At 42.0% G+C, this 16,582-nt stretch overlaps 1 protein-coding gene across 2 annotated transcripts in view; it reads left to right on the plus strand.

The window, feature by feature from the left end:
* The window catches only part of LOC126284559 (probable basic-leucine zipper transcription factor N), a 716,161-nt gene that overhangs the window by 69,276 nt on the left and 630,303 nt on the right, over positions 1 to 16,582 (plus strand). The window lies entirely within an intron of this gene.

Here is a 16,582-nt window from a genome sequence, read left to right on the forward strand (position 1 = left end):
GTTCGCCGGAGAATATTGAAGGGGTACGAGTTGCTGTACAAAGTCCCAGGAAATTTTGTAGAAAGGCAGCAGTGCAACTCAGAATACCCAGACGCTCCGTTCAACGCATTCTTAAAAGTGACCTCCATATGTACCCATACAAGATTACCTGTACACCGAAGCTCACTGAAGAACACAAGCAGCAGAGGCTACTGTTTGCTCAGTGGGCGGAGGATAGGGAAGAGGACATCGAGAGGGTGCAAAGAAGGGCAGCTCGTTTTGTATTATCGCGTTATAGGGGAGAGAGTGTGGCAGATATGATACACGAGTTGGGATGGAAGTCATTACAGCATAGACGTTTTTCGTCGCGGCGAGAGCTTTTTACGAAATTTCAGTCACCAACTTTCTCTTCCGAATGCGAAAATATTTTGTTGAGCCCAACCTACATAGGTAGGAATGATCATCAAAATAAAATAAGAGAAATCAGAGCTCGAACAGAAAGGTTTAGGTGTTCGTTTTTCCCGCTCGCTGTTCGGGAGTGGAATAGTAGAGAGATAGTATGATTGTGGTTCGATGAACCCTCTGCCAAGCACTTAAATGTGAATTGCAGAGTAGTCATGTAGATGTAGATGAAACTCTCAACAACGTTTGGTTTTCAGACCAGGCGCATTTTCATTTAGACGGTGTGGTTAACAAACAAAATGTACGCTTTTGGGCCACTGAAAACCCACAAGTGCTTCATGAACGACAATATTATGCTCCGAGAATTACAGCGTGGGCAGTAAGTAATTTCCAGTCACGGACTTATTGGACCCTTTTTCTTTGAAGAAACTGTGAACAGCGAGCGTTATTTGATCATGCTTCGCAATAGCTTCTTTCCACATCTTCTTGGTACTGCCTTGCCCTTCGACACGCAGTGGTTCGTGCAAGATGGAGCAAGGCCACATACTGCAAACACTGTGTTGGAGGTTTTACACGAGTATTTCGACATGCGGATCATTTCACTCAAGTTTCCAGGTCGCTTCAGTGACGGTCATATTTGGCCCCCCAATAGTCCAGACCTCAATCCATGTGATTTTTTTCTTTGGGGGTGCCTAAAGGAAAAAATTTTCCCGAAACGTCCACGTGATTTAAGGGAGCTCAGAAGACTTATTCTTCAAGCTTGCAGTGAAATTACGGAAGACATGTGCCGTAGGGTAATCACTAACTTCAATGTTCGTTTGAAGGAAGTTAAGAAACGAAATGATATTCAAAAACAAAATGGTAACACATTTCTTGCGCCACCCTGTACATAGGGCGCAAATGGTCTTACCTAGCTCAATACACCAGTTGTCGTCTCGTCACCGATGTCGGCGTGGCGAGTACTTGGGTGGATAACCGCCCGAGTAAACCACGTGCAGCTGGGGGTGGTGCTGTTAAGTTTCTGACCGCCAAACTTTGCGTCAATGTCCGGAATTAGAATCCAAACCCGCCCACAGTCTCTCATGGAGTAAAGGCATTTTGACATTGTGGGGTGTGATCCGTCTGTCGAATGGGGAGCTCGGCTGCTTCCCTGGAGCTATTCTGGAAGAGTAGACTATATGTGGACACAGGGTTTCCTACTCTCCCTTCTCTCATCATCCTCCAACACAAACGTGACACCACGCCTACACGCACCCGTTACAGTCACCTACACTTACCAGATACACTAACAATTCTTTCTCTTCGCGAAGGAAAAGTGCCATCGCGAAGGACGGAAAAACATAATTAAGCTGCTGGACCTGCCCTTCGGGGTTTAGCAGCTGTGAAAGCTACAGCTTGCCGTATCCTACTGTAGTTGAACATCTAATGAAATTTATTAGCAGCTGGTGGAGTATATCTTTTTTAACGGCCGGCAACATCGTTTTCAACAATTTCATCAGCTCATCGAGAGTGTGAAATTAGTAGGCAGCTGTCTCAAAAGACACGCTTCGCATGGTCTTTATTTTATTTTCTGAGAACATTCCAGCTCAGTTGAAAATATTCGAGAAAATAGTAAAAATAAATATTCCAAATGCCTTGTCCCTTCAGTAGTTTCTCTCTGTCTGTTTATTATGTGTCTCACTCGATCCACTTCTCTGATTTCATCGTTTTCTTTCAGTTTGTTTCTTCTCTTGCGTTGTAAACCTAAATTCGATTTTCTCTCCTCGTCTGTTTCTTTTCTTCGCTTTTCTTTCTATTTCATTCTTTTGAATTCACCACTGTTTATATAGTGCGGGACAATAAGTTGGGAATGTGCGTCTCACGGGAGGCGTGCCAGAGATAAGCCTCTTAAGCATCTGAGGTCATTAGTCCCTTAGACTTAGAACAACTTAAATCTAACTAACCTAAGGACATCACACACATCCATGCCCGAGGCAGGATTCGAACCTGCGACCTTAGCAGCAGTGCAGTTCTGGACTGAAGCGCCACAGCGGCCGGCTCCCTGCAGTCGCACTATCCCCTGTGTCCTCGGTGGCTCAGATGGATGCCAGCACGGTGACTCAGCGTGTTCGGCCAGAGGGTTAGCTTCCCTCTGTAATAATAATAATAATAATAATAATAACTGAGTTAATGGATCAACGACGAACTTCAACAAGTGTCATAGGACGTCCGCCCCGAACAAACACAATGATAAATTACGGAAAAAAGTGGGTAGAGCGTCTGCCATGTAAGGAGGAGATCCCGGGTTCGAGTCCCGGTCGGGGTACACATTTTCAACTGTCCCCGTTGACTTACACCAACGCCTTATCTCCTCCTCTTCTGTGTTCGGCATCGAATTAAGTGTTAATATTATACACTAAAATTCCGCTTAATACCCAGTTCACTACCTTCACCACTTCTTTCACTAACATTTGTTTCACTTTTCTTGATACCCTGTAACTGATTTCCAGAAGTACTGAACAACGACGCATGTATCTCGCCATGGTGAATATTTAGGGATACGGAAAGAAAGATCATTTGAAGCGAAACAGACTAGTAAAGATGGAGTCTTCAAAGTCATACCTAAGAGCAATGAGCAAGTATTCATCTTCGATATTGTGAAACAAATCTCTTCTGCTGCAAGCATCCCATATTTTGGGAGGAGGCAATATGAACCAAAACAAGAAAAACTATCTAATGAACACGGGTTATAAATGCATACCTTAATAGCTTCAGCGGAGGAGCTGTATTTCACAGTAGAGAAGATGATCAAGTGTTCATAGCTCTTGAGATGTGCACTTTAGAGCGCATGTTTCCTAGACATTTTTATATTTTTTTTGGTTCATACAGCCACCTTTAAAAATATGGAAAACAAGAAGCTTGCAGAAGAGGAGCCATGTCTCACAGCATCGAAGATGAAGAAGTGCTCATAGCCCCAGAGATAAGCGGTTTAAATCGCCTGTTTACTAGACGTTTTTTCTTAGAATGATCGTTCATGTCATATTCCTGAATATTGACCATACCTCCTGGCACGCTCTGTACACGACTGGAACGAATCCCCACAGCACGATAATGGAACGAAATTACAATGAAATGAACACCGTTAGCTGCTTACTGGCGTTGACACACGTCAACGGGGAGAGATGAAAATTTGTGCCCCGACCGGGACTCGAACCCGGGATCTTCTGCTTACATGGCAGACTCCCTATCCAGCTGAGCCACAGAGTACACAGAGGATTGCGCGACTGCAGGGATTTATCTCTGGCACACATTCTCAACGTATTGTCCCGCACTACATTCGTAGTGTCCCCGCCCATTATACTCATTACTCGCGGCGCGTTGCCGATCCCCGTAAGACTTCGGGCACCGTTTGTGCATTCGCACAGAAGAAGAAGATGGTCAAGTGGCCGGTGATCCTTAACTGTATATATACTAAGATGGTATCTGTTCTTTCGGACATGTCCGAAAGAACAGATACCATCATTGTATATATACGATAGTGGAACATTTGAGAACGCTGTCAAACATTCTGCAACATTCAGACCAGTCTCATCCCATTCACCACTCGACTCCCAGGTGCTTCCCTGACTTGCCATAAGGAGTCTGTTGGTGCGATGTCATCTTTTGACATCCACATCTCTGAACCTAATCACTGCAATACCAAATCTAAAACTTCTTGGTGGATGGGTTATAGAGTGTTACCATATCATATTGTTACCTTTTAACATGTTAATTGATTTGGTTTCTAGTTGGTCAATTGTCGTAGTGTCTTACAACATGCATTGTTAATTTGAAACGAGATCACAGATCAGAAATTGTGTTACGGTTTGAGTTTCGTAAGATGAGATAGGTTATAATTTTTGTTGTTTCATGATGATCTGACGCTGCAGTATGTCACGATTTTTACCAGTGCACATCCCCCATAAAATGGATTATTGTGTCTTGTACATATCCTTCACACCACAGTAAAAAAAAAAAAATGAGATCTCATAGCAGGAGAATGCTAGATTCTTTTAGGGAAGAGTTTCCTTGAAGTACTTACAGGTCAAAATTTTATTTGTTTTTCAACAAGAAATGCGTCAGCAAACTATTATTCAGATTGAGGTGTTGGTCCGCTTGAACGGATAGTGCAATATACAATCTTTATAAAGTTAGTTATAATAGCAACACACAATTGCAGTGAGGCAACTAATGTTGAACTGTGAAGATGGGCGACGAGTGGCTTTAATGTCTACAAATGGAGACATGAAACCCCAGATTTATTACACGTTTTATAGATCCACTCAACTGCGTGTCTAAAAGGGTGCCAACCTTCCAAATCTCTTATGACACAGCTGTTGTGGAAGCCTGTTTTGAGATGAACGCGATGATAACAGACAAATACAGTGATCTTGAGACATTTCGTCACATTGGGAGCAGCATAACTTGAGCATCTTGTTTTTTCGTCCATTTAATCCGTCTCCATACAGTCATTGTGTGGACCCCTATTAGTTATGGAGAATGTTGTAAGTATTTTGTTGATACTGATTAACTGCACTTGTTATTGTTAGACGATTGAGAGATTTAATTCCATTAAATTTCATTGAATATTGGTTGGAATATTTATATTAGTAAATAGTGAAATAAATATCCTTGCTAAAAATAAGTACAAAAAGTAGAAAACATGTAACGAGTTGATTTATGTCGTTATTTCGCTTTGAAGTTGGGTAATATACGTATAAGAATATCATTTTAAAAACACTAAGAGCCGAAGAATGCGGTATGATATTGGTGAAAAATAGAAGAAAGATATTACCCTAAAACATAAATTGTGGACCGTATCCAGTATGTAACTTTCTGGTAGGCGAGTAATACTTTGACTCTGACGTAAAAAGTAATATAAAGTTACTAACTTCGGCCGTAACTTAATATAGTTGGGGAACGGAACAATAGCGATGGGTGCCACGCGTAAGTCGAAAACACAATTTCGCGTGAGCTCCTTTCTGAGTTGAAAGTACCTCCGAACTTGAAGGAAAGAGAGGGGTGGGGTTCAACATCCCGTCGACTTTGAGGTCGTTAGAGATTTAGCACAAACTAGTGTGGTAGTGAATCGAATGTGACCTTTTTGCAGGAATTGTCCCGACACTCCCTCGCAGTAGTTTAGGAAACCTGTGGGAAACAGAAACTAATTCACCTTGACAGATGGTTAACTGTATTCTGTTGGTTGCGTATGTCTGTGTGGATCAGTCATTGTTGCTTTCAGAAAAGCTTCTGTTCCGTAAGTATTATGGAAAGCAGTAAAATTTCGTTTCATGCACGGTGGAGACCTAATTGACTACATGGTGTGTTCACTCTCATTCCATTTCGAAAGTAGTGAGGATGCTTCTTTGCCCGTTAAAACTCAGGTAGTAGCAGATGCTAAAGCTCTCGTAATTACGAGACCACAATCGTTTCGGTGAATCATGAGTGTAGTAATTAGTAGTGGCCGTATTACAATCTATCGTTTTATCGTTGCTGCTACTCGTGCGATGGATTTCCTCCAAAATCAATGTTGACAACGTGGTAACTCTTAAAAATATACGACAAAAAAAAGTTGCTGCACTTGTGTTTCCAAAGGTTTTTCTACGTTTCCTATAAAAATTTACCAGTACCTACTACGAGGTGAAGTTCGTTTATTTAAGACTTCTAATTAGTAACTTTTACTTTGTAGCGTGTGAGCGTATTTATATGAGGACTTTCCCCACATCGTTCCCATTCTTAGTAGCATCACTATTGATCCATAATGTTCATTTACCGAAAAATGATTGGTTCGTTGATTTAGGAGAGGCATTCAAACAGCGAGGTCATCAGTCCCATCGGGCATTAGCAGAGCGGTCTTAGGCGCTGCAGTCATGTACTGTGCGGCTGGTCCTGGCGGAGGTTCGAGTCCTCCCTCGGGCATGGGTGTGTGTGTTTGTCCTTAGGTTAAGTAGTGTGTAAGCTTAGGGACTGATGACCTTAACAGTTAAGTCCCACAAGACTTTTTTTTCAAGTCCCATCGGAATAGGGAAAGAGGAGAAGGAAGTCGGACTGTGCCCTTTCAAAGGAATTATCCTGCCATTTACCTGAAGCGATTTAGGGAAATCACGGAAAACATAAATCAGGATGGCCGGATGCGAATTTGAACCTTCGTCCTCCTGGATGCGAGTCCAGTGTACTAACAGCTGCGCCACCTCCCTTGGTCCGAAAAATGGCACAGTTCAGGAAAAAATTGTGTTAATTTTATATTTTAGGATCATCTGGATTATAGCAAATTAGCAAGTACGTTTAGCCTGGAGGAACTGGAAGTAGACAGGTATCCTTAATATTAGGAATACTTATATGTTGGCCCCTCTCTTATAGAAAAAAATCCACTGAAAACAGAAGCCGTTCTGCTGAAAGATGCTTCAATCCAGCTGTCTGAAATGCCAAAGTGGTGTAGTGAGGTGGATGATGAGCAAGGTTCATTTTCAGAATACAATGACTGGTGTGTTATAAAATAAATAAATCGTATTAAACAAAAAAATATCTTCAACCATAGTCAAAATAACCTCCAGTCACCATAATACACTAGTAGTAACATATGTAAATCTCTAGCAACTATCATCGAATTCTTCGTATTGAAATTGTTTTAAGTGTGCAGGTTCCACACTTTAAGGGTTCTGAAAAACTTTGATGTGTACTGCGTTGATGATAGTTGCCTCACTATGGTGGATCGAACTGTTAGCACAAGGTCTCACCTGCAATGATGATAATTTGCAGAAGACAGGCGTCAGTCAGAATTATCAATTAAATCCTCTGCAGTCATTCACTTTGAATGCCTGTTTATCTAAAAGTTTGTAAATGATGACGTTAACTCAAACTTTGTTAATGCCCAGTTCCCCTTCCTAAATTGTGAGGAACAAAAGCAATTTTTTTTGGAAGTTTTTGACAAGATCTTATGGGAACAAACTGCTGAGGTCATCGGTCCCTAAGCTTAAACACTGCTTAATCTAACTTAAAATAACTTACGCGAAGGACAACACACACAGCCGTGCCCGAGGGAGGACTCGAACCTCCGACGGAAGGAGCCGCGCAAACCGTGACAGGACGCCGAAGACCGCGCGGCAAGAACAAAAGGAAAGTATCCTCAAACATAAGTTTGGTTTTAACAGGGTGGGGATTTGCTAGGGATAGTTCTGTTGGAACTCGTATGCAGTTGTCTTCCTCCGATCTTGAAACATAGCCAGCCAGTTGTTGAGGAACTCTTAAAGTTTAATTTCATGATCTTGTTACCACGCTACAGCTTGACGTTTTAATATGACTAAATCACTGCCGGACATGAAATAAGCGATAACTGAATATATCCGAGCGATGTTGAGTAAAACTTGAGATATTGGCAGAGAGTGCGTGTGTAGCGCTGTAATCTTGTAACCGCGAGATCACTGATTCGCTTCTTGTTAGACTCACTCTATTTTTATTTGCATTCTGCATTTATTATCATTTCGAAAAATGAATTAACAAATATTAATCCGAATTTGTAATAAAAATTACATCATTCTGTTTTAATTGCTAATCGCATGAAAATCGAAGCATTCATAACAGATTACAATTTGGTACTAAAATTCGAAATGTCATATTGCTGAATGATACAACCATATACAGGATGTTCAAAGCCTTCTGTTGGTTGCGTATGTCTGTGTGGATCAGTCATTGTTGCTTTCAGAAAAGCTTCTGTTCCGTAAGTATTATGGAAACCAGTAATTTTCGTTTCATGCACGGTGGGGACCTAATTGACTACATGGTGTGTTCACTCTCATTCCATTTCGAAAGTAGTGAAAGTAGTGAAACAGGTGATAGTGGGTCCGAAAACGATTACATGAAAGTAGGGAACCAGTGGGCCAACGCCCTTGCCGCAGTGGTAACACCAGTTCTCGTCAGATCACCGAAGTTAAGCGCTGTCAGGCTGGGCTAGCACTTGGATGGGCGAGACCCGGCTGCCGAGGGCTGTTGGTGAGCGGGGTGCACTCAGTCCTTGTGTGACAAACTGTGGAGCTACTTGACTGAGAAGTAGCGGCTCCGGTCACGTAAACTGACACACGGCCGGGAGAGTGGTGTGATGACCACATGCACTTCCACCTCCCCATCCAACAGTGACGCCTGTGGTCTGAGGATGACACGGCGATCGGTCGGTACCGTTGCGCTTTTACGGCCTGTGCGGGCCGTGGTTTTTCTTGGGGGGAGGGGGGGAGGCACTCAATGGTCGGAAATGCACATTTATTATGTTGTGGACATACACAGCATACACCACATAACAACAACGTAGCTCATAGTAATTTTTCAATCTCAATGCATGCGTGGCAACGGCGCATGTCGTTCTGCTACAATCTCTCAAAGATCCCTGGTGTCTGTTGAACCAGAAGACAGGCATCTTGCACCCTAACAAGCTGGTCTTCATCCGTACCTATTGAGCTTCATACACCGGCGTCTTGATGTATCCTCGGAGGGAAAAGTTCAGCGGTGTGAGATCGGACGACCGCGGTGGTCACGGAACAGGACCTCCACTTCCAATGCAACGAAGAGAGTACCTGTTGTTCAGGTGCTCGCGAACATTAACATCAAAGTACCGTCGTGTTGAAACCACATCCTTTCGCGGAAAACAAGATATTGAGATCTGACAGAGTGCGCTTGTATAGCGTTGTAGTTCTGTTCTGCGAGGTCACTGGTTCGATTCTCGTTACACCACACTATTTTATTTTTATTTGCATTCTGCATTTATTATCATATTGAAGTATTAATTAACAAATAGTAATCCAAGTTTGTAATAAAAATTACATTATTCTGATTTAATTGCTAATCGCATGAAAATCTAAGTATTCATAATACTGACTCAGAGAATAGTGGCAGCACATCTCGCACGAACACGTTGGAACGTGAACCAGTAGAGGCAGCAAATAAGGTCCTATTAGATGGCCATTTCATACCAGACTTACTTGGTAATTTGTGGTAATCCAGAGGAACTTCAAATTCAAAATTAATACAATTTTGTGCCATTTTTCCAACTGTGCCACTTTTCCGTAAAGGAACATTATAGATCAAAAGCGATGCTGCTCGAAATGAGAACGACGTGGGGAAAATCCTGATATAAATACGTTGCCACTTTAAATTAAAAGTTGCTGATTATAAGTCACAAATACACGAACTTCACCTCATAGTCACCACTGCCAAAAATTTTATGAAAAATGGCTTAAAACTATTTTTGTACTTTATTTTTAACTGTTAGCACAGTGTCAATATTGATTTTGGACAAAATCCATCACACGATTAGCAGCAACGATAAAAGATAAATTCTGATACGGCCACTACAGATTAGCACAGTAGTGTTTCATCGAAACAATTCAAGTCGAATGTGTGAGCCGTTTCTTTCCTCGTATTTACTAGAACTTTAGCATCTGTTAATATCAGAGTTTTAACAGACAAAGTAGCATCCTCATTACTTTCGAAATGCAACGTGAATGGATACACCATGACGTCAATCAGGTCTCCACCGTCTGAGAATAGTAAACTGTCGAGACGAATTAGAGTTTGTTTCCTACGGATTTCCTGAATTACTTCGAGCGAATGTCGGTATAATTCTTGCAGAGGTCACACACGATTCCCTACAACACTAGTTTGTGCTAAATGTCTAACGAACTCAAAGATCATACATTGATGAGAGAGTCGTGTCTGATGACCACCGATGTGGTTAGTGCGGGGGTTGCCATCACTCCAGACATGGATGTAGCGACTGTTTAAAACACCATCAAGGATGAATGAAGCCTCATCCGTGAACAACACAAACTACGAAGTTGGGTACTACAGCACTATGGTGGACAATTCATTTACGGAAATGAACGTTGGGCTCAAAATCCCTTGGTCCCAGTGCTTGCTCATTATCTTTATGATGGGGGTGTAATACATGTTCCACCAGTACTCTCCATACTGCATTCTTCGAAGTGTTCATTGACGGGCAAGTTGACGGGTGCTAATTGCTAGGTGATCGGCAGTGCGATCTGTCTGGTGTTTGGATATGTCTTTGGCGGGAATCTTGGCCGGTTCTCTGTGGTGCGAACGACCCCGTCATTCGTGAGTTCGCATCCACGGGGATAAAATTCTGCCGATTAGGATAACCCCTGTTTTGAAAGCATTCTCTGTATATTCATGCTGCCATACGGGCACTACATCCTGCTGCACCGTACATTAAATGCATGTGTGCTAACTTTCGTGATGAGTAACTTTCCATTTTTGACTACGCCTTATGCACTGTACAGAGTAACACGCTTCACCACTAACACATCACAGGTTGTCTGATGCAATGGACAACTGACATTAGGTGATAGTGATGCGCGGGCGGTACAGGCTAACGCGCCGGGGTGATGCATGCCGTCGTCACATGACACGTGCTGTGAGCTAAATTGTGTACAGCATGTCTGGTGGGTGTCAGGGGTGACGCTGTTTATCACCCACTGCCTGTTTCAGTTTACAATAGACACCCAGGATCTTTGCGAGAGTGCAGCAGATCTGCATACGCCATTGAAATACATGCACTGATACTGGTGATCGACGCTTTGAACAGTTGCTGCTATTTGCTTTGTTGTTGCGTGGTGTGTGTGGTGTATGTGCATAACACAATAAATACACATTCAAGAACCGCGTTGCTGCTACGGCCGCAGTATCGAATCCTGCCTCGGGCATGGATGTGTGTGATGTCCTTAGGTTACTAAGTCTAGGGGACTAATGATCTCAGTCCCATAGTGCTTAGAGCCATTTTTTGAAATAGGCATTTTCGACCATTGGTTCCCGATTCCAATGTTATCTGTTGTTGGTGTACTATCCCCTGTTTCAATTTTTGTATACGTAAGGTGCTGTGGTCCGGTGTAGTGTTAAGCTCTCTCTATACAGCATAAGCATTTTCGTGGACTTACTTGTTGAAGAATGTTGGTTCTGCTTTCTTGCAGCGCCGATGTCTTCTGCTAGCACCGGACGCTTCTCCGAAGATTTCACTGCTAGGAAGCAGAAATTTCTCTCTTTTCTTATTAAAAAATACGCTACTCGTGGAATATCATTCAATGCACCAGAACATATTTATTTCCACTTTGTACAAAAAAACAAGTAAACTTTATGACGTAAGCCCACACATTACCGGGCATCCAAGATCAGTTAATTACACATTTTTGAACACAATTAATACATAAGCTTTTATCGTGTCTGACTATCCACGTCTACTAAACAGTCACTATCTCGAGTGACTCCATTTGTTTTTCAACAATACAAAGCTACATTACTCTTTGCAGCCGGCCACGGCGCTTCCGGGCCGTATACGTTTATTCTTGGCAGCGCCGACGAATTATCTCCCTTCCAGTTTCGCCTGCGCAAACAATAAATGGCTGCAGTATCCCATGATCATCCTTACGCCCTGCTTTAAAATAACGCGTGTTCGAAACGGCTGGAACACAAGTGTCTCCAGACTTTCGTAAAATTTTGGGGCACTACATATCCCTCCCGTTAGCTCGAACACTCGTTATTTTGAACACAACATATATTTTAATAATTTTATTTCTTAACACTTATCTTGTTACCTTGTACTACATAAAAACATTAGGTAAAAAACACTCTCCCATCTCCGTTATTTCATTAAGCTGTTGGTAATATCTTTCATAGACATAGTAGTATGATAAACTAACAGCATAACAAGTATTAGCTATTTCCAATAGATTTATCTACTCTTGCTTCCAGGATTGATCCAAAATAAACCCCTCCCCTTAGGCAGTTTCAAAGTTGTTGCAATGATAACCACCGGTCTTCCGGGTCTGAAAAAATTAGTTGTAATGGGGGTTTTCTCTTTTTTCTGTCTCCTCGCGCAGGCCTCGTCTTTTCTAATTAAAAAAGTTTAGAATTCAAATTTACCAGGCGATACTACAATCTCAGGTCACTATACCACCCTTTCCCTTTGAGTTCCAATCTACGTAGGGGTTGATACTATGAAAACATCTTCCTCTTCATCCTTGGGTAGGTACGCCCCTACTATTTATACTAAACTATGGTACAGGTCAATCCCCTTTTTGGTGCCCCTGCCCACACAGTATAGGTCAGCCTCCTCTGGATCTGCCTACCTGCCCCTCTTTCTCTCATTTAATCTGTATAGGGTGCGCCTTCCCTATCTTCTCTAACAATGATTCATAGCCTTGCCTCTTTCGTACTCCTCTGCAAATTATTTTATTTAAAATTTCTATCTACCTCTCCTTTCCTCCTTCTGAGTCCTTCAGCCTACCTGCTTAAATTATTCGCTTGTTCATTGTTTATAGCTCACTTATATAGCCTTAATAACTACATGTTTCGTCCATGGTTGTAACTTTATTTCTTTTCTTCGGGCTATTCGGTCTGCACTATCCTATTATTCATCAGAGACTTGAAACTTCCTGGCAGATTAAAACTGTGTGCCCGACCGAGACTCGAACTCGGGACCGCTGCCTTTCGCTGGCAAGCGCTCCACCATCTGAGCTACCGAAGCACGACTCACTCCTTGTACTCACAGCTTTACTTCCGCCAATATCTCGTCTCCCACCCTCCAAACTTTACAGAAGCTCTCCTGCGAACCTTGCAGAACTAGCACTCCTGAAAGAAAGGATACTGCCGAGACATGGCATAGCCACAGCCTGGGAGAGCTTCTTTAAAGTTTGGAGGGTGGGAGACGAGATACTGGCGGAAGTAAAGCTGTGAGTACCGGGAGTGAGTCGTGCTTCGGTAGCTCAGATGGTGGAGCGCTTGCCCGCGAAAGGCAGAGGTCCCGAGTTCCAGTCTCGGTCAGGCACACAGTTTTAATCTGCCAGGAAGTTTCATATCAGCGCACACTCCGCTGCAGAGTGAAAATCTCATTCTGGAAACATCAGAGACTTACTTGACTCGATACCTCTGGCTTAATATCTATTTCTTTTTATCTCCATTCATATTACTTTGTACCACTATAGCTATGAACACAGGTGGATATACACTTCGTCCCCCCTTGTTCCTTTAGCTTATTTGACTCGATACCTCTGGCTTAATATCTATTACTTTGAGATGTACAATCGTCATTACTTAGCACATGTGCTCGAGCCCTTCCTGAGCACTATCTCCCCCCTTATCTGTGACGGTTGTTACATCTCCCTGTGTATTACTTGTCTGAGTCTTTGTATTTAATTGTTTGAGTGTGCAAGTGTGATCGTGCGTCCTGATTGGTTCAAATGGCTCTGAGCACTATGGGACTTAACATCTATGGTCATCAGTACCCTAGAACTTAGAACTACTTAAACCTAACTAACCTCAGGACATCACACAACACCTAGCCATCACGAGGCAGAGAAAATCCCTGACCCCGCCGGGAATCGATCCCGGGCGTGGGAAGCGAGAACGCTACCGCACGACCACGAGATGCGGGCCGTCCTGATTCTTCGGCCCACTAAGGTTCTTAGTTGAAGATTTTTAGAAATCGCGGAAAAGAGAAGGACTTCATCGATAGAAGTATATGAATGTGGACACAGGAAAAGATAGATTGGTACTCTTAAGAGAAGTAAGGAAGGAAATAAAAAAATTGGTTGCTAAGATCGAAGAAAGAAAGAATACAGTCACAAAGACAGGAAACCCTTCCCAATCCCCTTCCCCAGGATCCCCACTTCGCCGATACTTAAGTGAGAAGCCGGAGGAGATATGATGTTCGGCGTCTCCTGCAGAACGGACATTCCCACCGTCACCTTTGAAGCCCCGAAGAAAAGACCGCAGCAACTCCTATGGAATGGCAAATGATGAAGAACCAGTCACATTTGTTCGCGGGTGTTGCATGAACGGCGTGGTGTGTAGGTCGTGTCTGTGCCTATGCTACCCACTCCTTTCAAAATTAGATATAAACCCTTCCCAATCACATCACACTCTACAATAAATATAAAACATTCTATATAAATAGAAATTATATACACTATAATCAAATAGTTATTCAGTTAGTAACTTCGCTTTATATTTCATACACATGTTCAGTTTATGTCATCTAGGTATCATTCTTCCTAAACAGTTCCATCATATTATATCTCCGGTTAGAATGTTACCCCGTTAGTTTTATTTCATGCTTAGAGGTTACTGTTTATTGTGACTCCTTAAATTAGTAATAATCATGTAGTCACAATTGGTCTCTTTTAATACTAATATGATGGGATAGCTTAAGGCCTATAAATAGATTACAGGATAGTCGAAGATTTGAAGGGAGTTCGGGGTAGGAAAAGTAATGTGGAAGCAACACCGAACCCAACTCGGGAACCGGCGGACCTCACTCTGCCCGTTGACACAGAACGTCAACGTCCTTGGTGGTTTGTACATATCGTTTTATATCCTTAACATTGTACATTCCCTTTCTCTCTCCCGTCACCGGATCTACTAAATATAGGATTTTTCGGTGTACTATTGAATGAAAACGATAAGGTCCTACGTAATTCAGAAAAAGATTGTGTGTTTCTTTTTTCAGTGCTGAACTTCGATGTTGTTGTTTTACTAAAACTGAGTCATCTACGTGGTATTCTGGGTCAGTTGTGGTTGCATTGTATTTATCTACCCTTTGTTGGGCGCTCCTATGTAAGTTTCTACCAACTCTTTCCTGAATTGCTTGGTGAACAGTAGCTTTTTGCTCCGGCCACGTAAAATACTTAATTAGAGGTTCTCCTATAATTAGCTTGCCAATGGCTTCTACGGGCGTCATTCCTGTAGACAAATGCGGTAGTTCGTTTAGAATAACCTCAAAATCTTTAATTATTTCCGCCCACGAGGTATGAGTGTCGTGGCAATAAGTGCGGCACAACCTACCAATCTCTTTCATTACTCTTTCACAAGGGTTCGAAGATGGATTATACTTGGATATTAAAATGTGTCGTATATTTTCCCAGGCTAAAAATTCCTTAACTTCATGGGTGTTAAACTGCGGTCCATTATCCGAAAGAAAACGCCTCGGTTTACTTGTAGCTATAAAATAATCTTGCAAACATTTGATCAGGGTTTGCGCATTAGCCTTCTTAATAGGATACAGTCTTACATATTTCGACCCACATTCTATAAGTACTAATATATAAGCCACGCCTCCCTTCCCTTTGGGTATGGGTCCAAAAAAATCGGCAGCTTTGAGGTCATGTAATGTTTTAGGAATAATCGGATGCATCTTATACTTTACACGAGTATTATTCTCCTTAGCTTTCTGACAGATGGCACACGTTTTAATAGTAGCAGTTACCTTACGCCCTAATCGCTTAAAATAATAAAATTTATTCATGTGAACTATACACTTTTTCCCTCCAAAGTGGCCATATCCACTATGAATGTACTGTATTAATTTAGACTCTGCTATTTGTAGTATACACAGCCGCCAACAGCTTGACTCTTTGCTGTTTCTCCAGAACAAGTTGTGATTTGTTAGCTTCTACTGTTCCCTTTTGTTTACCGGTAATGACTCTCTTATACACATGGCATAGATATCTGTAAAATGAGGGTCATGTTTAATATTTTCCGTTATCGTTTGGGCTAACTCGGGTACTTCCCTAGCTGGATATTCTGTTGTTATAAAATTGATAGCGAAAACTACCCCAGGTCCTTCTGTACGTTGCAGATCTTTCATGTTTTGAGGTAGTCGCGACACAGCATCGGGTACTATATTCTCCGATCCTTTTATATATTGTATTTTAATATCATATTCTTGTAAAAACAACATCCACCTCATTAGTCTACTGTGTAATAATCTACTACCCATTAGGAATGACAAAGCCTGGTGGTCGGTATAAATGTAAATTTCGGATCCCCATATCAAAGTTTGGAACTTTTGATACCCCACACTATCGCTAGCAATTCTTTCTCGGTAGTAGTGTAATTTCGTTCATGCTTATTTAAGCTTCGACTAATAAACGCTATAGATCTGTGATCATAGGTTTCTGTCCCCCATTCCCCTTGGAATAATTCTGCTGCAATACCGTAATCTGAGGCATCAGTTGCTATCTTAAAAGGTTCATTCATTACGGGATGTTGTAAGATAGGCGCATTTACTAAAGCTTGTTTTAGTTTGTCAAAGTATTCTTGTGTCCCTTGGTCCCAATTCCATGATATACCTTTACGTAATAATCTTAATAGTCTAGGGTCGTTTATTTCTTGGCTTTGCACATAG

The sequence above is a fragment of the Schistocerca gregaria genome, chromosome 8 (assembly GCF_023897955.1).
Source record: "Schistocerca gregaria isolate iqSchGreg1 chromosome 8, iqSchGreg1.2, whole genome shotgun sequence".
Lineage (NCBI taxonomy): Eukaryota > Metazoa > Arthropoda > Insecta > Orthoptera > Acrididae > Schistocerca > Schistocerca gregaria.